The 22,105-nt window shown below is 41.4% G+C and overlaps 1 long non-coding RNA gene across 1 annotated transcript; it reads left to right on the top strand.

Annotated features, from left to right (window-relative positions):
- Positions 1-1,140: 1,140 nt before the first annotated feature.
- On the top strand, positions 1,141-21,868 carry LOC140599278 (uncharacterized). Its single transcript, XR_012001944.1, has 2 exons — positions 1,141-2,010; positions 17,887-21,868. It is a non-coding gene; the product is annotated as an uncharacterized lncRNA (long non-coding RNA).
- The last annotated feature ends 237 nt before the right edge of the window (positions 21,869-22,105 follow it).

Here is a 22,105-nt window from a genome sequence, read left to right as displayed (position 1 = left end):
GCCTCCAGCCCAGGCCGTGACCTCGGGTCCCAGGGTCGAGCCCCTTGTCGGGCGCCCCTCAGGAGCCTGCTGCTCCCTCGCCTGGGTCTCGGCCTCCCTCTGGGTCTCGGCCTCCCTCTAGGTCTTGGCCTCCCTCTCTGGGTCTCTCAGGAGTAAGTAAATAACATCTTAAAAAAAAAACCCTACCCCTCGCCCACCAGAGCTTTGAGGGGGAATCGCATGGCCTGCGGCCTAACGGGCGTCCTGCAAAGTCCTCCGGGGGGACTAATAGCTCCCACCCCGTCCAGCGCCCTGGGAGCCCCTGCCCGGTCACCCCGGGTCTGGAGACCATGCCACAGTGCTGGGGGCGCTCCCAGAAGCCTCGGGTACTGGGCCTGGGCAGAGGCTCCCGGGGCTCTGGGACTGCTCACACCCCCCCAGGGTCACACACCCACTGGGTCACACCCACACTGGGGTCACACTTGCACTGGGTCACAGTACACACAGGGTCACACCCACACTGGGGTCACACCTGCCCTGGGTCACAATGCACACAGGGTCACAGTGCATATGGGGTCACGCACCCACTGGGTCGCAGTGTGCATGGGGTCACACCCACTGGGCCACAGTGTGCACAGGGTCACACCTGCACTGGGTCACACCTACTGGGTCACAGTGCACCTGGGGTCACACCCACTGGGTCACACCCACCCTGGGTCACACCTGCACTGGGTCACAGTGCACATAGGGTCACACCCACACTGGGTCACAGTGCACACGGGGTCACACCTGCACTGGGTCACACCTGCACTGGGTCACAGTGCACACAGGGTCACACCCACACTGGGGTCACACCTGCACTGGGTCACAGTGCACACAGAGTCACACCTGCACTGGGTCACATTGTGCAAGGGGGTCACACCTGCACTGGGTCACACCTGCACTGGGTCACAGTGCACACAGGGTCACACCCACCCTGGGTCACAGTGCACCTGGGGTTACACCCACTGGGTCACAGCCGCCCTGGGTCACAGGCACTGGGTCCTGCCCCAGGGCTGCCCTTCCCCGCCTCCCCTCGGGCAGGAACCTGGGAGGGCCTGCTGCCAGGGGCGCGGGATCGGTGACTCAACACTGACCTCCACTGGCCGCCCGTGGAAGCCTGAGCCCCTCCCGCCCAGACCGGGGACACGGAGCCGCCGCCAGCCCTGGGCCTGAGACACGGGCCCTTCCCGGGGACGAAGCCGGGCAGGATGGCAGGCCCCGCCGGCCCAGGGGGATGTGTGCGGATTCAGGGCCCCCCTGGCCAGCGCCGGGCTCTGGGGCTGCAGACCTTGGGAGCTGCCCAAACCCAGACAGGACGTGCCACCGCTTTGCCCACACCAGGTTTGGGGGCTCGAGGTGGGATTCACAGGGATGTGGGACGTGCAGGCCTCAATTGCCAATGGATGTATTTTTTTTCCTTCCAAATGCCTTAAACTCAGATTGGCCACCGTAACCCCATTTTCCATTGGTGTGATGACCTCACCTGCGAAGCCAAGTCGCGCCGGGTGCGGTGTCGCAGGTGCCTGGGTGTCTGCGGGAGGTGGAAGGAAGCTGGGCTTGGACCAGTGCCACCGAGGGCGGGCGGTGACCTCCTCGCGGGAAGGGGGCCTCTGCACCCTGAAAACAGTGCAAGCTCATCGCCTTTCCTGGAAATACATCAGGAAATATTTACTGTAAACCCTTCAAGTCCAGAACGTTCCTTCAGAAATGTGGGTGCTTGCTGGCGACTGGGAAGCCCGGCTGGGGCAGCTCCCCACTCAGAAGCTCCCAGTAAGGGCAGGGGACCAAGTGGCGGAGGAGACTCTGACTCGGAAGCACCTGCCATTTGGTCCCGCTGAACAGAAGGGTCTGCGTAAACAGGACAGCAGGTGTTCGGGACTGTTGAGAAAACCAGAGCCAAAAAATGTAACTGTCAGAGACTAAACTGTGTCACTCGGGTTAGGGCCTGCGTTTGGGGACAGGATGTCGCCTTAAAACTGCTATGTTGAGGTGAGTGTTAACCAAAAATTTGAAAACATCCACTTGCAGTAGACACACAAAATTGAGTGGGCTGGCTTCAGTGAATATTCTGATTGCTTCAATTCCTTTTAATAGATTTAAATATTTTATATAAAGGTTCAATAGGAAATACATATTAGTGGTACAAAATTAAAAGCCATAAAAGAATATACAATAAAAGGTAACTCTTGGGGCGGTTGGGCACCTGCCTTCAGCTCAGGGCACGACTCCAAGGTCCTGGGATCGAGTCCTGCATCGGGCTCCCTGCAGGAGCCTGCTTCTCCCTCTGCCTGCGGCTCTGCCTCTCTCTCTGGGTCTCTCACGAACAAATAAATAAAATATTTTTTTTCTTTTTTTAAAAAAAGGTAACTCACCTTTTTTTTTAAAGCGCTTAAAAAAAGATTTTATTTATTTATTCATGAGAATACACAGAGAGAGAGGCAGAGAGAGAGGGGCAGAGACACAGGCAGAGGGAGAAGCAGGCTCCACGCGGGGAGCCCGACGCGGGACTCCCGACCACGTAAGCGCACAGCTGGAACGGCTCCCATGTGATCCCAGGAAACCCTTCCTCCTTAGTTTTGACAGCACAGTGTTTCATTTATAATATTCCATGATGTGTTTAACCTGTACGCTACATTTATAAACAATATCTCAATAAATCATTGGTACATAAACATCTTTTCACATTTGCAAGTCCATCTGTAGGAAAAGATCCTGGAATTGGAGTCGATAGGCCAAAGGTACATGCACTGGTCACCTCGATACCTATGGTCAAACCTCCCTCCACTGAGATTGCACCGACTTACCCTCTTACCGTCAACCTGTAACAACGTGCAACATGGCTGATTCTCCTCTTCCTCATGGACCCAGCATGTTACAAAATTTACTGATCTTTGCCAATCTGAGACGAAATGGAATATTATTCTATTTATTTTTTTTAAGTGATCTCTACACCCAACATGAGGCTCGATCTTAGAACCCTGAGATCAAGTAAGTCACACGCTTTACTGAGCCAGCCAGGGGCCGTTGGACTATTATTTTCTAACAGCATTTTAACTTGAAATTCTCTCATTTTTAGTGAATTAATAGTGCTCCGTCCTTTTAAAAATTAAGTTGTTAGACTTTTTCTTACAGATTCATGAGAATTCTTTTTTTTTAAGGTTTTATGTATTTATTCATGAGAGACACACAGAGGGAGGCAGAGACACAGGCAGAGGGGGAAGCAGGCTCCGTGCAGGGAGTCCGATGCCAGACTTGATCCCAGGACCCAAGGCAGAGGCTCAACCCCTGAGCCCCCCAGACGCCCTGAGATCTCTTTCTATGTTAAGATTTTCTATGTGAAAAAAAAAGAAAAAAAAAAGATTTTCCATGTGGAGGAAATTAACTCACTACGATGCTGACAAATATGATAGCCGACAGCTACATGTGACTCTTGAGCACCTGATGTGGCTCATTGACTACGAAGTACAATAGGTTATAAAATACACATCAGATATATCAGTATAAAAATAAAAAGATTAGAAATTATCTCATTTATAATATTTTATTATAGACTATTAAATGAAAATACTTTGGAAAAATCAAGTTAAATGTAATAAATTATGAAAATTACTTTCACCCATTTCTTTTTACTTTTTTGACATAACTACTAGAAAACTTAGACTCACAAAGGTATTCTGTGTTGTATCTCGATTGGAAAGTGCTAATTAGGAGTTGCAAAGTTTTGCCGAGTTCTACTTTCAAAGTTGTCAGATTTATCAGTCTGGTACGGCTTCTGAGTTTTGTGATACACTTTGAAAGATCTCCTCCGCTGTGGTACTTTTGTAAAAACTTTCTCCGCTGTGGAGTGTCCTAGCATTTTTAATAATTTTAATCAATAATAATTTTAATAATATTTTTATTATTTACACAGAAATCTTTGATTCATCAGAAAATTATTCTGATGCAAGGTGTGAAGTCATAATCCAATATTACTTTTGTACAGAAGACAATGCAGCAGGATAACTGAATCAGAATAAGTGAAATGCCGCACTTACCATATCCTTTATATGTTAGCATCTGGTAGGACTAGTACTGCATGTCTTCTCTTTCTCTTTTTTCTGAATTTTCCTGGTTATTCTTGCTTGTTTATTTTCCTATATGAACTTTAGAGTCATATGTAGATTTCAAATTCCATTGTTATAGTAACTGTATTAAATGTTTACATTAATTTGGAGAGAGATGAAAGCTGCACGATATTGACTTTCCCTTGCCAAGAATTTTGTATGTCTTCACATTCAGGCTAGAGCTTTTTTGTGTTCATGAATAGCACAGTGAAAGTTTCTTCATATAGATCTTCCACATCCTATAAACTTATTTCTAAATATTTTCTAGTCATATTGCTATTATAAGGAAAGTTTTTATTCTATTAATACTTATTTTATTTTAACATATGAAGGATGATGATTTTATCTATTAATTTTGTAATCAGGGGCCTAACTACATTCCACTATTTTTTGTTAATAGTTTTCAGGGGGGTTGCTTTCTATTGTAATTCAATACTAAATATCATAATCTATAAACAAGTAAGATTTGTCTCTTTCTTTTCTAAATTGTATACATTTTCTTTCTTTCTTTTATGTAATTGAATTGGCCAGAATCTCCAGGTTAGTGTTTACAAGTAGTTGTGATAGGAAACATCCTTGTCCTGTTCCCGAGTTTAATATGAATAGTTCTGAGGTTTCTCACTTAACATGATACCGGGCTTTGGCTTGAGATAAATGTATTTATTTATTTATTTTTTTAAATGTATTTAATTATGTTAAGGAAGTATCAACTGCCATTCTACTGATAGTTTTTTTTTAATAAATTAATTTTTATTGGTGTTCAATTTACCAACATATAGAATAACACCCAGTGCTCATCACATCAAGTTTTTTTTAAAAAAGAAGAAAGATGTTGGGTTTTGTATCAAATGCCTCTCGGTATCTTAGAAGATAACTTTTAATCTCAGTATGGTGAAAACAAATTAATAGGTTTTCTAATATTGAACTATCCTTGCCTCCCTGGAATAAATCAGACTTGGTCATGGTGTGTTACTTTTCTAATGTGCTACTGGGTCTTGTTTAATAATGTTTTGTATTGATTATTTTTGTGTATTACTCCTTAGAATGGTGTCTATTATTTTGGTTTTCTTCTTTAGGGACATCGATTATGTATAGGTTTAATTTATTTTGAAACCATATTCCATATCCATCACATCACCCCTTTAACTTCTTATATGTTGATTCTTTATTCTCCTTTTTTTCTGGTCCTGTCTTCCCCATCCCTAGCTGTGCTTTCATCAGTGACCAACCTTTGTGCAGCTTCCAAGCTGCACTCGACCTGCATCCTGAGATATTTCTCGTATCTTCCCTTATTTCTGGTGCTGCATGTATAGTCCACTTCTGCTGCTTTGTTGTTGTTTCCCGTGAAATTGCACATAGGTGATTGCTCACTTGGTTTTAAATAATCAGGAGTATATTTGGTCACAATTTTCATCTCTCTCATTAGTAAATATTTCTTGAGCCTCGTTTAGTTTTCCTTTTTTCTTCCTGCTTCCTCCCCCCACCCTTCTCTTAGTATCTTTTTATAGATCCTGAGTTGATTCCTTTTTGATTAACCACATTGGAAGAAAGCAAGTTTTTCTGAATCAGCTATTTTCAAAAGTCTTCTGTGTGAGAGAGAGGTGTGGGCCATGTTTCAACCAGCAAGAGTTTTTCTTATGAAAAAGTGGGTTATTTTAGACTTTCACTTTGTCCAGCCAATTGATACCAGCAGATTTGGAGCATTTATAAAGCAAAGCCACTTTCCTCCATGCTAGCGCACCAGTAGACGGCTTTCAGCAACGATGGCTTTTTTGTACAACTTTTCATGCAGCTCCATCTCTTCTCCTTTTTTCTAGACACCTCACCTCCTTGAGATCCAGACCAAAGGAGCTCTCACTCTAGCTGGTGTACTTTTATTACTATAAAACAAGGATCAGCAAACAGCAGCCCACAAGCCAGCTGCCCATTTTTATAAAGTTTCGTTGAGACTTGGCCATGCCCGTGCGTTCACATACTGTCCATGGCCGCCTGAGCTCCACAGTGGCAGAGTTGAGTAGTTGAGACAGAGACCATATGTCTAGAGAGCCTAAAATATTTACTATTTGGCTGTTTAAGAGAAAGTTTGCTGGCCCCTGTTGTAAAAAGCTGGGTTTACATTTCAGTGTGTGTCCCTTACAAACTCTTACAGCGTTTTCTGTGCTCGGCTTCCATGGACACCCTCACTGTGGAGCTTGCTATGTTTCTGCTCGACCTTCACTGATTTTGCAAGTCTTTTTTGTTTTGGGGGGTCTCTGTTGTTTCCTAGATTTATAAAGGATAAGTTTGCGTTACTGTTTTTTTTTGCTTTCCTTTATGCTTTTTGGGTGGTTTTTCTGAGACACGGATGAGAAAACGCTCACTTCACTCTGTATATTAAAATTAGAAGTTCTCGGATGATATTCCAAGAAATTGGTTTTTTGACTTGTTTTGTTTTGTTTTTTGCTCCTTTGGTTGGTTGGTTTTTGGTCAATGCAGAGAGATCCTAGTGTACTAAATGTTTTTGTGCTAGATTTATGTATATTTTTTTCCTGCTTAATTTAGTATTTTTATGATAAAATCATTTTATATTTAAATATATACATTTATATGAGGTTGGGGGGGGTGTCCATGAAAGGTGAGAATATTTCCAGAGGAAATGTAACCTGAATGTGATTGGTATTAGAACAGGGATGCACCTCTGCTTGTACACAACTGTATCTCCGGTATCAAGAGCAGCGTCTGGCACATAGCAGGCACCCACTATCCGTGTGCAGAGTGAAGAAGTGGAAAGGCAAGCCCCTGGCTACAAGGTCTTGCTAGTGAGTAGGTAGGGATGCCAAAAGATAAAAACTCCAGGAAAAGGAGGCAATTTGGGATGGATAGGAGTGAAGAGGAGGACTGATTTACAAGTTGGGTTTAGGAGTCAAAGTTTAAGCTCTAGCAACTGGGAATAGCATGAGGTATTCAAATGAGAAATTGCTGATATTCTTTGCAAACTGAGCTTTTCTATCAAGTCATAAAATTCAAATTCTTTCTTCATTTCAAAACAAAAAATAAAGAAAGAAAAGAAAAGTCAATAGGAACAACAAGGGAAATACAAAAGCCACAAAGAGAAACTACTACGGTATCTGGAGGTGTATTTGCAATTAGGAAGCACTTAAGCAAAATGTCCTTTCTGTGAGGACATTTAAAAAAAAAAAAATCAATTTCCAGTTTCCCAGGCAATTCTGCATGTCAGGAAGCTTCCCCCCTTACTCGACTGACTGACCCAAGCATGAAAATGATAGTAACGACTTGACGGACAGATAAAACTTGGTGACTTTTCCTCACCAACCGCTGGCCCTGTAGGAAATATTAATCACTTCCGGTTTTATCTTGTATCCAATATTTTAAAAGTAAAACCTAAGAAATTCACTTGCATGTTGAATAAAAGAGAGAGAGAGAGAGACAGAGGTTTCACTCAATCTATTTCAGAAAATATAGGCACCTTGAGACTGAACATTTCTTTCAGTTTTGGCCCAAAGGCAATCACATTAGGAACACAGCATGCATTTGGGGTGATAAAAGTTGAGCTGCGGTCTATCCTGTTGCATAATTTTCATTCTAAAATTACTTGCACTGGACATAATGACCCCATCAGTCAACCTATCATCTGGTTAGTTAAATGAAGTAAAATAATCTCAGCCGGTCTCAGAGGAGAGGGGCCGAGATTTCCTGTCGGTTTGTTCTAGATCTCAGCCGGCAGCCAGCACTGGCTCTTACCTTCAGTCCCCACAGCAAAGACTACGCGGCCGAGGGAGAAGCCGCTTTAGATGAGGTCTGTAACCCAAGATGGAAACACTTAACGAGGCCAAGTTTTTTTTTTTTTCTTTCTTTCTTTCTTTCTTTCTGGTGGATCTAATGCACAGTGATTGTTCCTAATTAGGTGGTCTTACTTGAAAAGTCGTCCCCAAATGCCAGGAGAGAGCTCTCTTTAAGTGTCTTTAAAACAAAGATACATTGGGTAGAAAGTCAGTTTTCACTTAAGAAAGCACAGCTGCGTAAACAATGTTTGTCACTACAAGAAGAAAATTTATAGTATTTGTCAGGAGAAAATAAACACGTTGGGGACTGTTTGTGACAGTGTCACACTTTGTGATCCCTCGAGCCAGCCAACACAAGAAACACATCAACAATGGAGACAACTTTCTCATAATGTTTTGGAGCAGCATTTTTTTTTTTCCTAATCCTACCCATTTTCTGTTTCACATTTCAAGAAGACCTAAATTCTATGGATGTTGGGAAAAGGGAGTAGAGTAGGGTAATGGGTCCTTCTCGATCCTCCTTCTCTATACTTTCTGAAATAGAAGTTCTCCTTTAAAAAAAAATTCTCTTAAGAATTTCAGTGGTTGTAGGCATTCACTCCTGGTCTGGGGATTTGACCCAGACTAAGAGCAATATTTTCCAGACTAAATTTCATGGGGATTTAAAATTGGTTTTAAAACCAATACCGAGTTTCCATCTTTTAATTTCGTAAAGAAAGGTCATTTAAACAAAACAGAATATTTCTATCATCTATAACCCTCACTTTTTATTAAGAAATGAACATTTTAATACCGAAAGAGAAAGGCAAGGAAAGCAAGCATAAAAATCTCAAAATGAAAGACGGAGCCTCTCACCGAATACATTTAACTATATGAGACCACTCAATCTATTTTCCTGATCCTTCTCGTTTCACTACTGGAAGTTGAAGACCGTGTCAACAACTGGCCCCAGGCCATGACTGGCATCTGGACATCACTACGCGAGGGAAAGCCCGCAGGGAACTCCTTCTAGTGCCAAGTGCTATAGGAAGGGAAGGTGTTTGCTTCGTGCTGCCCACACCTGGCCCTTTCGTGGTCATCCATCATTCCCCCATATCTCAGCAATTTATACGTGTTTAAAGGGAGCTCGGGGGATTCAACTGTCGTGAATTTTTTAGTTTATGTAGAGGTGAGGCAAAATGTATATTAAACACCCCCCAAATTTTAAATCTTTAAAGCCCAGTGGAAGTCCAAAGAACTTAAATAAAGATGTTTTCTTTTTAATGACGGGACCTGAGAAAATGAATTTTTAAAGTAGTATGACTTTGAAAATGGATCTGAACATTCTTAGGATAACTTGTGGTACCCGTGATAGACATGGGCTTCCTGGTGGTTTCATACAGGAAGGTGTGTGAGTGTGAGTATGTGCATGTGTGTGCGCAGATGTGTGGCAGCTGGAAGCACCTGCCAGGGGGTGCTCTGTTCTTCTTTGTCAAGGCCGCAGAACCTTGTTGCCACGATCGTAGTAGACTAAGTCCCTGCTTTTGGTCCTTTATCAGAGGCATCTGAACAGCAAGAGGAGAGGCAGATGGGAGGAGTGAAGGCAGAAACTGAATGTTAAGGACCCAGAGACAGCAGCTAGAAGAAGTAACCAGAGATGTGCACGGAGGAGGAACACCGAGGGGAAGTGGACCCTACATCAGGCTTCGCGTGTTGAGTCCGCAGGCCTCCGTGGACGCGTGGCTATGCTGGGCGAGCCCCACGAGTTCTGGCCTTTACACAGGACTCCTGTTTAACAGAAATGCTAATAATTGTTCGGAAACTTCTGTCCCAGAAAGGATTGTAATGGTTGGCGTTTCTGAGAGGGAAATCTGCTCATCTACCAAAATTTCCCAGCAAAGACCCCTATGGTCAGGCCCAGGGAGAAAATGGACCCATCCGACGGGGTTAACATTAATGCTCCCTTCCGCCCGTGGCCAGCTTTTCCACCACCAGCTTGGGGCCGGGAAGCTGCGCTGAGTGAGGAGAGACTAGCCACCTTGACAGCCTGACGGGCTTGGGTTATAGGGTCTACCAGAGGGAAGGCTGGATCGGGGCTCACAAGAGCTGGATCCGTCTCCGTCCTCTCGGAAAAGTCACCTAAATTCCCTAGGCTTGGGTTAAAAAATCTGTAAGACAAAGAAAGTCAGTGTTTGTCAGTGGTTTGGGTTTTATTAATTTACAGTATTTATTCTGTCCTTTTTTTTTTTCAGTAGCAGAATCCTGTTTTCACTAGAAATGCTATTTGAAAAGCAATGTAAAGAAATAACCGTGAAGCCAACCCGATAATGTGGAGAATGGCACGGGGACGGGCTCTGGAAACCAGATCTGAGGCACCCCTGTGGGCTTAGCCCATTTATCATTCTGAGAAAGTCTCGTTGAAATTGTGGGGTGGATGGGGTCTGACATCCTTCCAGCCCCCATGGCAGCTGATGCTATGCTCCGTTTGCCGAATCCATTGGGGGGGGGGGGGGGTGCACGCGTGTGTGTGGTTAATGTTTCAAAAATGAGTTTTAGTCCGTACGTAGAGATGTAGGGTAAAGGGCAAGAAAGGCCATGCAAGAGCAACAGCTTACTCCTGAATAATCATAAGAAAGACAGTTATGAAGGTCCTGAGGCCTAGCACAGACCAAAACCATAAGTCACATCAGTAGAAAGGCATAAATTTCAGTCTACTGAGTAAAAGATGCCTCTCAATCAGCCGCAGTTGGGGTTCAGAGTGCAACTTGTTGACACATCTGAACAGTTATATGTAGTTTTATGTGCATAAATCTACTTTGTTGATAAATCTAGATATTTAGAGTAATGAGGAAAAGCTGGATAGGAATGTAATAGAAGCTATAGAAGGAACGGAAAAATAATATGTCTAAAATGAAAACTTCTGTTCAAAGTTTAATATGCAAATTCCCCGAAAAGATAAAAATGATGTAAATTATTCTCCTTTTCCCTGAGTCGTCTACAGATATCAGAACTCTTCAGTATGATGATGTGATAGCTGGGTCAGGTAAAATACACACTTAAATTTATGCATCTGGGTTTTACCAAAAATGTTGTTAACCTCGGGAAGAAGGATAAGTAAGAGTTTAAATATTTTTTCTTTAAATGACTAAAATGTCTCTGTAATTTCTTTGGAAATTTTTTATATCCAATATATAAACATTTTAAGGTAAATAACAGTAATCTTTAGTTTAAATATTAAAGTGATGATTCTGGAATTTTGGTAAAATAAACAAGTGCTACGTTTTATGGCTCAGCCATCTTATGAGATAATACACATTATTTTATGTAAGTTCCATTTATTTTCCATGATATACTTACTATATATAAATTACACCAAATTTCCCTCTGATTAGGTTGAAATACATTTTCTCCGAGGTATTTCTGCCTATAAAGGCATTCTTACCTATTTTACAGTGAAATTGCAAATGCCATATTTTGATCTTTGAAATACCGACTTAAAGAGCCTGAGCTTTTATATTTCATGGCTAGAATAACAAAAACACAAAAATGGCATTTTAAGCAATATGTATTTTTAAATTGAATAGAGCCTCAACATGGAAAGCTTTTAAATTAGCAAAGTATTACCAGCCACACCTGGTAAGATCAAACAGGCAGTATTTTACCATCGAATTTAAACTCCAGAAAAAAGCATTAGAAATGTAAAAGGCTGGCTCTGCATCTATTTGAGCAAGGTCATTGTCACCACTATAATATTTTAAGAGGTCTCTTGTGAAGTGAAAATGTGGGAAATCACTTAAAATGACAGAGCCACACTTGGAAATATTTAGTTCATGATATGTGTCATATGGGTTTTGGGAGAGTGGTCCACATGTGGAAATTCATTCTACCAGCCCAAGAAAAGAAAACACTTTCGCTCTAACGATTTTGATGAGGATTGTGATGGCAGTCATTTTTGTCACCCAGAATTTACCAACTTAGCAGAATTTCCAGATAGGAGCATTATATGGATTTTACAAAGCTCTTTCATTTAAGAATTAATTTGGAAAACAAGAAAGTGTTTTCAAACACTTTTGACTCCAAGAGTCCTTCGGTCTCCTCTACAACCCAATTTAGACTCAGCCTAGAAAAAGCTAGGCCTAAAAAAAAAAGAAAGAAAAGAAAAAGAAAAAGCTAAGCCGGACGTTGATGGAACACTGAGCAATCCAGACTCTCCATCCATCCCTCCATCCATTGGATCCATCCATCCAACCATCCAATCATCCGCTAATATTTTTGAGAGAATGAATATGGTGACTGGATTGGGTTTTAATTTATTCATATAAATTATGTGTAGTTTATTCATTAATATTTAGTAAATGAATATTTATTGATATGTTGTATATTCCCACAAATTAGGTTGTTGTTATAATTACAACAAACTAATAATAATGAATAATCGTACCTCACATATATAAATAAATCACAGCTGGCTTTTCAAAGGCCTTTGGTCCTACTCATCCCAGCTAATCCATGCTTGGTGTCAGTGGGATCTAAAATGGAGTGATTAGGGCGGCCCGGGTGGCTCAGCGGTTTAGCGCTGCCTTCAGCCCAAGGCGTGATCCTGGAGACCCCGGATCGAGTCCCACGTGGGACTCCCTGCATGGAGCCTGCCTCTCCCTCTGCCTGTGTCTCTGCGCCTCTCTCTCTCTCTCTCCGTGTCTCTCATTAATAAATAAATAAAATCTTTAAAAAGTAAAATGAAATGGAGTGATTATCATCCCCTTGTGCAGACAAGATTGAAAAGCCAAAAGCTACGGGAACATATCAGCAGTCACTCTACAAGTCAGCCCTGGAGTCAGAGCTAGGTGACTCATGTTTTCTGACACCTGGCACTGTCTACTTCTTACTCTGATTCCTGGCTTCTATCTTTACCTCAGGGAGGCAGAAGAAGCCATGTCATCTCTCCCACGCCCTCTTGTGAGGAGGGAGAAAAGTTAGCCATGGGTCATTATGAGCAAAACAATATGACATGGTCGGAAGACCATAAGCATTGGAACCAGGCAGGAAAAGGTTTCTATCTTGCTGTCAACACTGCTTTCAGCAGGACTTTGAGCAAGTTCCTACACCTCTCTGAGCCTCAGTTTCCCCATCTTTAAAATGAGAATAGTAATACTATTTTTGCAGGCTTTTAAGTGATAACTAAACGAGGAGCTTATAACATACACATAGTTTCGGGGCACCTGGGTGGCTCAGTCGGTTAAGTGTCTGCCCTCGGCTCAGGTCATGATCTCGGGATCCTGGGATCAAGCCCCACGTCAGTCTCCCTGCTCAGGGGAGAGTCTGCATCGCCCTCCCCCCACCCCACGCCTCCTCCCCACTCATGCTCTCTCTGTCTCTCCCTATCTCTTTTCAAATAAATACAATTTTTTTTAAAAACCATGCACATAGTTTCTGGCATGTGGTGAATAACTAGTGAATAATGGGAGATATATTTTGTTAATAAAGGAAAAGATTGAGTCAGCTTCAAACTAGACTCTACTATAAACATTGATGTAAAGTCGCCCAGTCACTGACCTCTGTCGACTGTCTCATGAGAATCCCGGGCTTGTGGTCTCTAGACCCCTCGGGTGACGTGGTAAGGCCAGTCTGCCAGCCCAAGGAAGGGCCCACGGCCTACAGTGCCCGTAACACGGTCCCAGAAACATAAGGTGAACACTCAACACTGTCTAGACCAGAAGTTGCAAGCTCTGGAGCCAGCCTCATAAATTAAATGAAAGAAGCAGGCCGAGGGTTGACCGTGGGAAAATGTAAAGCCCGTGTCCTCTTGGAAGGACGGGGAGGGGGTGGGTGGGGAGGGCAGAAGGCACGGGCAGTGTTTCCACCTCGGTGTCTCAAAAGAAGCTGGAAGCCCTGGTTATGTGAACTCTCTCAGTGTGTGAATGTGGCGGACACCCTCTCTGGGTCCCATGAAACCATCCACCCTGGGCACCCAGACCATGATTTGGGACTCTCCCCTGCACCTCCAGGGAAGGGAAAGGACCCTGGATTTCAGAGGAGAGCATAAGGGCTTTTCAGTTCCCATCCAATCACACGGATGGCTTTTTCTGAACACAGAACAGAATAGCTGCAGTCTCACTGCCCTGAGGTCGCGGAGTGACAAAGCTGGGAGATCAGATTCTTGAATCGTGCGAGAAAATTCCTTGTGCTATTAACACGCATCCTGTGATGGAATCTTAACTTATTTCTAAATTCAGTGTCTGCTGGCCACAGTCGCCTGACGGACTCCCTGGGAAAGAATCTTCCTTCCAGCTGGAGGAGTGGGAGAGGCCAAGCCGACCCTGGGGAACTTGCTTGCCTGCATCTTTAGACTATGAGCTGCATAACCGGCTGCTTCTGTGCAGTGGCGGCGGGAAGCTGGAAGCCACCTGGTCTGGCAGCCGGTTACATGCACTTTGCGAGCTTACCTTACGCAGTCCTGCCTTCGTACTAATTTTCCTGTAAAATTGTAAGTTTATTACTGAAATATAATTGACATACAGTTTCGGGTGTACGGCGTATGGACTTAACAATTCTGTGCATGATTCAAAGTTCACCGTGATGCTAGCGTGAGTATGGTCACCGTCTGCCACCGCTCAAAATTATTACGATATTATTGACTCTATTTCCTACGCTGTTCTTTCCATTCTCATAGCTTATAACTAGAAGGTTGTACCTCTTAATGCCCTTTATCTATTTCACCCATCCCCCCACCCCCCTCCATCTGGCAGCCACCACTTTGCTCTTCGTATTTGAGAGTCTGCTTGTACGTAGGTTCATTTGTTTTGTTTTTTATATTTTACATTTAAGTGAAAGCATCTGGTATTTGTCTCTCTCTGATCAACTTATCTCACTTGGCATAATACCCTCTAGGGCCATCCACGGTGTCACAAATGGCAAGATTTCTTCTTTTTTATGGCCAAGTAATATCCCATTGTGTATATACATAGACACCAGGTTTTCTTTATCCATTCATCCATGAATAGACACTTGGGTTTCTTCTATATCTTGGCTCTTATAAACAACGCTGCAGTAAACACAGGGGTACGCATACCTTTTTGAATTCATGTTTTCATTTTCTTTGAGTAAATACCCAGTAGAGGACTTATTAGATCGTATAGTATTTCTATTTTTAATTCTTTGAGGAATCTCCATGCTGTTTTCCACAGTGCTTGCAATGATTTACACTCCCACCAACAGTGCATGAGGGTTCCCTTTTCTCCACATTCTCGCCAACACTTGTTATTTCTTATCTTTTGGACACTGGCCATTCTGATAGCTGTAAGAGATATCTCATTGTGGTTTCAATTTGCATTTCTCTGATAATGAGTGATGTTGAACATCTTGTCATGTGTCTGTTGGCCATCTGGATGTCTTCTCTGGAAGTATCTCTATTCAGGCTCTCTTCCCACTTTTTAATCAGGTTTTTTTTTTTAGTTGTATATGTTCTTTATATATTTTGGATACTTACTGAGAAGACTGTCTTTTCACGTTGTATATTCTTGCCTCCTTTATCATAGATTAATTGGCCTTATAGACATGGGTTTATTTTCCAGGTATCAATTGTGTTCTGTTGATCTATCTACTTCTGTACTAATACCATACTGTTTTGATTTCTATATCTCTGTATCTCTATATCACATTCTGGGATTTTGATACCTTCAGCTTTGTGTTTCTTTCTCAAGATTGCTTTGGCCGTTTGGGTTTTTTAATGGCTTCATGCAGATTCTAGGATTATTTGTTCTAGGGACTACATTGAATCTGTAGATTGCTTTGGCCAATATGGACATTTTAATGATAATAATTCTTCCAATCCATGAACATATTAATTTTTTATTCCTGATTCTGATTTTCTCCCTACATAGTTTTATTTTGCTGTACTGCATCTATCTTAGCGAGCCCTTTAAATCCCATTTTTGGAATGTACTGTGGCAAAAATCAATATTAAAAATTTTAATTTTTAATTAAAAAATTTTAAAATATTAAAAAATCAATATTAAAAATATTAAAAATGGAATTAAAAATGGAATTAAAAATTCCATTCCAAATAGAAATGGAATGCTGTTCTGTAATTTAAGGAACAAACTATTGGTACATGGAACAGTTTGGATGGGTCTCAGGGACATTATGTTTAGTATAAAAAGCCAGTCTCAAAAGGTGATATACTGTATGATTCCATTTTTATAAGATTCTTGAGAGGAAAAATTATAGAGTTGGAGAATACATAAGTGATTGTCAGAGGACAGAGATATGGTAGGTGGAGAGGGTGGATTCAACTATAAAAGGGTAGCCCAAGAGAGTGATGGAACAGCTCTGTATCTTGATTGTGATGACGGTGACAGAAATTTATAACGGAATCAAATTGCATAGAACTACACACACACACACACACACACACACACACGAGTATATGTATAAACTGAGTACGTGCTGTAATCCTTTTAGCACTATCGTACCAATGGCAGTTTCCTAGTTTTGCTGTTGTACCACAGTCATGTAAGATGGCACCACAGGGGAAAGTTGGGTGAAGAGTTCACAAAAACCCAGGTGCTTTATTTTGCAGCTTCCTATGAATCTATAGTCTCTGGGTAAACTATGAATATAACCTATAGGTCTATAATTATTTCAAAGTAAAAGATTAACAAATAAATAGATGCATAGACAAAGAGTTACCTGGATACATATAAAAACACCTGAGCTATTTGGCAAATTCTTTTCTTCACTAGTGATACTGATTTGCTAGGGGCCTCTCATTTTCCCAGGAGCCCACTTTATTTGTAATAAACAGTTTAAAAACCTGTAGCTAAGGGACCTTGGGGAAATGTGATGTAATAATTAATGCTCAAAAAATTCATTTGGGAACGTGTTAGATATGTGACGGTTGCTTAGAACTGGACATCACTCTAGAATTTCTTTTTTTATTGGTTTCCCATTGCTAATAGAGAAATGTCTCCACTTAAAGTTCTTTTTAGCCTACTGAAATGAGTAAAGGAAAATGAGAAAAATTATGGGCATATTGATTTAGAAAACTACACATACACACATACATAAACACTCTTACTGACCATGATTGGATTTGTTGTCAATTATTTTTTAGTGATTCCCATACTAACCAGATCAACTCACTGAGCAGGTTCAGTCATCAAAACATTTTGGAACAGTGGAACAGCTACAGTTTGCAACTAGAACAGATGATGTTTTGCATAGAATTAGACTCAAGTTGAATAAATTTAAAATAAACTGCCCACAGGCCCACTTAGGCTGCATGTGAGTTTATGAATGTTTTCATGTGAGTTTATGAATGTGACTTAATGTTGAAGCAGGCCTTGAGAACAGGAGCAAAACAATGCAACTTCATAACAATAATTCCAGCCCCATTGACTTTATAGCTCCTGATACTACTAAATAGCAAAAGTACCTTTTTATAAAAAAAAAAAAAACTCAAAAATGTGGTTTTGAGAACAGAAAGTATTGTTAAAGTGGCTGTAAAGAATGCAGAACTTCATAATACAGAATAATATAGGGAACATAGCAACCATTTAAATTTAATTAAGCAAAAGTGTAAGAGAAATTACACAATTCTGAGCACCAATTCCAATATGTGTGTATGTTTGGCGGGGAGGGGTTCCCCACACCACCAAGGAATTCTCTGACACCACACCACATCAGCACCACCCAAACTATCAGGGTGACATGAACCACTTCATGTATGAGAATCAATGTATTTTTCATTTATGCAAATCAGCAACGAACCAAATTCATTTGATGAACTCGCCTCAAGTGTACTTCCTTGCCTTCCCACTAGCCCAGTCACACACACACACACACAAATGCACACATCAGATCATTCCAAGTATATCCTGTACTTACGCTACATTCAGAGCTACAGTGACACATGCAGGGAACAGAAGGAGATTCTGTAGAACTTCTTTTCTTCTCTTTGAATCAAACTTAAGTCAACATGGTTTTCTGTGACTTGTTTCTAGGATCACTGTGAATTTACTTCTGTACCAGACACTATGCTCCACAGACGCTTCCTAATGCTTCTTTAAGGAAAAAGGAAAATGAAGCCATAATGATTATCAAAGTCTTCACCCAGGCAAAGGGAACAATTAGTGTTACTTCTGTGATGGAAAAATCTCTGCCAACCTTGAAAGTGTCTCTTGACTTATGACAAAGCTCAGATATGAGCTTGTCTAGAAGAAGAGAAACTTATAAACTATGGCTCAGCTTTAAATATCACTTGTATTGAGCATAGCAGTAAACAAGTCACATCGGACAAAGGTAAGCTCTCTGGGAACACATGCCAGGGCTCTAACAGCCCAGACCTTCGGTTCTTATGTGTATTTAAGTGCAACCAGGACTGTGGTAAATTTTTTGGCTGTAGAACGGAATACTGGGATCCTTGATGCGGTTACTCAGATTATATGGAACACTTCTTATTTGAAGTTCTGCTGAATTAAATGTGTCTTGAAACTCATGGGTCCAAGGAATTTATACTTCTCTCAGATAGATTTATTACATACGTATCTGGCACTGGAGCATGAAGGACAATGGAAAATGGTGCTGGCTGTTGGAGGGAATTTTTAGATGTGAAAACCTTGATCCTCACAGTCCTGTGCCTTGTATGCAAGAAGTATCTTACAGTTTTCTACTCTCCAAAGGCCTTCATTTAAACCAAGAAAATTAATCTACTTTGGGAAGAAACCGTACCAGTTAGAAGAGTGAGAGAGCACTTCTACGGGGGAAAAGAACTGATTCTGAAGAGGCAAAAGAAAATGGAACACAGCCAAAGGAACCTAAAGATAGTTTCTATGTCAGCCTGAGACATGCAGTCAAAAGATGTAGGAGGAGATTGATCAGGAAGCTCGTGGAACTTCCAGAGAAGTAGAGAAGGCAGTGAGGAGACCATCTAAGGGAATAAAAGGTGTGTAGGTACCATCTTGTCATTGTTTGTCCACCCCTGCTTAGGAAGTTCCCAGTATGGCCCTATTTTTACTCCATAAACAAATGTGTTTCCACCATCCAGAAATCCACTGTTATGGAGCACTGAAACATGAGTCTAGAATTATCCAAGGAAATCCAACAGAGAAAATATCAGCTGACTCAACTTTTTCTCAACATTTTGAAGAGACATCCAGAACCTGTCCTTACCCAAGAATCACATACTGCTCAAGGCACTAGATGGTCTTAAACAACAAACAACTATAGCCTAACTCCAAGATGCCCAAATCTCTCCAAACATTGCTGGAGCCACAAAAATGTGGGAATTTTTATTAAGATTATTGTTGTTGATGATGATGATGATGATGATGATGATGATGATATAGCTATGGAAGAAGATAGCCCACAATCACAAAGTTTAAAATGTGCCTTTTTAAACAGACACTTACGTAGCACTTGAGGTAAAAGAGAAGAGGAAAAGGGATGTAAGGAAAAGCTGAGGAGCAAAGGACTACTCTTCAGGGTGACTTAGACTGGCCCCATCATTGTTACAATGAGCATTTATTGAATAATAGCTACATGACTATTTTTAACCCAACACTTAACCAAAATTTTCTGAATAATTTAAGCCTTAAAATTGTCCTTTTAACTTTTTGCTTTGAGTTTGGATAGTTACTGAAAGATATAAGACTTCGAGAACACTGGAGGGATCAAATCACTCAGTAAAATGCCATTTCTCATGGCATTTAGGGTCCACTCAGATAACCTCAGAAAAAAATTTCATCTCATTATCTGTAATGTAATCACCTTTGTTACTATCTAAGATGATATTCACCTTTTGGGGATATACAGTAATATTCACATATTCTATTGATCAGGACATGGACATACCCTTTGGGGGCCACCATTCAATCCACTACAATAGTCAATAAACACATAAATTTGCCATTACAAGATGTCCTTATAAAGACAACAGAGCAAGGAAAAGGGGTAAGACAGTGACAGGGGATGCTACGTTTGATAAAGGTGAGAGAGGGCCTCTTTAATGAGGGGCGCTGGAGAGGAGACCTACTTGAAGCAGATGGGAGAGGAGTCTTTCAGGCAGAGGAAAGAGTAACACAAAGATCAAACACAAAACTAGTTATGTTTGAAGAGGTGAGAACAGCAGAGAGATTGATGTTCTTAGAGTAGAAGTGTGGTAGGAGATGGGTCAGAGGCAGAATTTGAATTTTATTCCGAATAAAACAGGAAGCCGTTGGTGGATTGAGAGTAGAGGAGTAATCAGTCGATTTGTATTACTGTGGCTGATAGAGACTAAGGAGAGGGCAGTAAAGTGGTGTGACCATTTAGGAAGGTACTGCAATACTCCAGGCGGGAATAGGACTAGGGTAGTGGCTATGGAAGTGGTGAGAAGTAATATGATTGGGGATATATTTTGAAGGTTGAGCCATTAGGATTTGCTGATTGAGCGGCTATATGTGAGAGTAATAGAAGAGTCAAGGATGAAGACACCTGGGTGGCTCAGTGATTGAGTGTCTGCCTTCGACTCAGGTCGTGATCCTGAGGTCCTGGGAAAAAGTCCCACATTGGGCTCCCCGTAGGGAGCCTGCTTCTGCCTCTGCCTGTGTGTCTCTAGAGAATAAATAAATAAAATCTTAAAAAAAAGAAGAAGAGTCAGGGATTATTTCAATGTTCATTTTGCCTATGTGGCTGGAGGGATCTAAGCCACCACCCAATAAGAGTTTGAAGATGGAGGAGAAGCAGATTTGAGGATCAAGAATTCTGTTCTGGAATTGAAAAAGCCTTTCAAACATTCAAGCAGAGATACTCTGTGGTGATTTGACTACAGGAATCTGGAGTTTAGAGTAAAAGACAGATGTCTTGGTATCATTGATGAATCACTGGTATTTAAAATCACATGACTGTGGACTAAGTATAATATAGAAAAAGGGCCAAGACCAAGACTGAAGAACTCTAAAATTAAGAAGTCAATATGGAGATGGGCGATGTGGAGAAAATAAGAAACAATTCTGTGAGTGACTTAGTGAAGTAAAACCATGAAAGCCTGCTGATCTGAAAATCAAAATAAGAAAATGACTCAAGAGGGAGTAGTCAACTGTGCCAAAAGCTGTTGATAGATCAAGTAAGATGAGGATTGAGAATTTACCATTGAATTTATCAGTGGGAAGTCACTGGAGCATGAAGGACAATGGGCAATGGTGCTGGCTTGGCTGTTGGAGGGAATTTTTAGATGTGAAAACCTTGATCCTCACAGTCCTGTGCTTTGTATACAAGAAGTATCTTATAGTTTTCTACTCTCCAAAGGCCTTCATTTAAACCAAGAAAACATTTATGGGAGTCGTAACAAAAACATTTTTGATGGGGTGGATTCAGAAGGAAATTGGAACAAAAGAACTGTAGACTACTAAGTGGGACAATTGCAATGAATTTTGCTCTTACGGGGAGGAGAGAAATAAAGTAGTAGCTGGGGGAATTGTTTTTTTAAACATTGGGGGAGATATTATAAGATAATAGCCTGCCGATAGAAATGCTCCTATTCAGAAGCAAAATTGATACTGCAAGCAAAGGAATGAGTGCAAGAGGGAAGAGCTCAAATAATTGAGAGGAAACATGGTCCAGTCCCTCCGTGGTCAGTGAGCTTTGGGGAGCAGTAGGACATGTCTTTCTTATAACAAAGGGGGAACTCAGGGTATATAGTTGATCTCAGGGTATATGGTGAAGATGAACATGTTCTTGAGGCTTTTATTTTCCCTATACAATGGTAAACAAGGCCATCCCCTGCGAATGAGGAGAATGGAGAAGGGACAAGTGTGAGAATGTGTGGAACAACCTTCCTGAGACAGTAAATTGTCGAGCAAAGCATTGAATTTTCTAGGATGTCGTTATCCATAGAAATACAATGCAAGCCATGTGTGGAATTTCAGACTTTCTAGTAGCCACCTTAAAAGGGTAAAATAAAACTAGTAAAATTAATTGTAACAATATATATTTTATTTCACCAAATATATTCAAAGTATTATCATTTCAGCATGTATCAGTGTGAAAACATTGAGATCTTTTACATTCTTTTTTCTGGTGTTAAGTTTCTAAAAGTCAGTGTGCATTTTACCTTTTCAACCCTATCTCAGTTCAGACTAGCCATATTCAAGTGCTCAATGGCCTTGTGCGGCCAATGGCTATCACTGGATATTGCAGGTCTGGGAAATGAAGTAGCGCTAACGGGTAACGTGAAGGTCCCTT

Source organism: Vulpes vulpes, chromosome 6 (genome assembly GCF_048418805.1).
Source record: "Vulpes vulpes isolate BD-2025 chromosome 6, VulVul3, whole genome shotgun sequence".
NCBI classification, from domain to species: domain Eukaryota; kingdom Metazoa; phylum Chordata; class Mammalia; order Carnivora; family Canidae; genus Vulpes; species Vulpes vulpes.
This window is presented reverse-complemented; position numbering and strand designations above follow the sequence as displayed.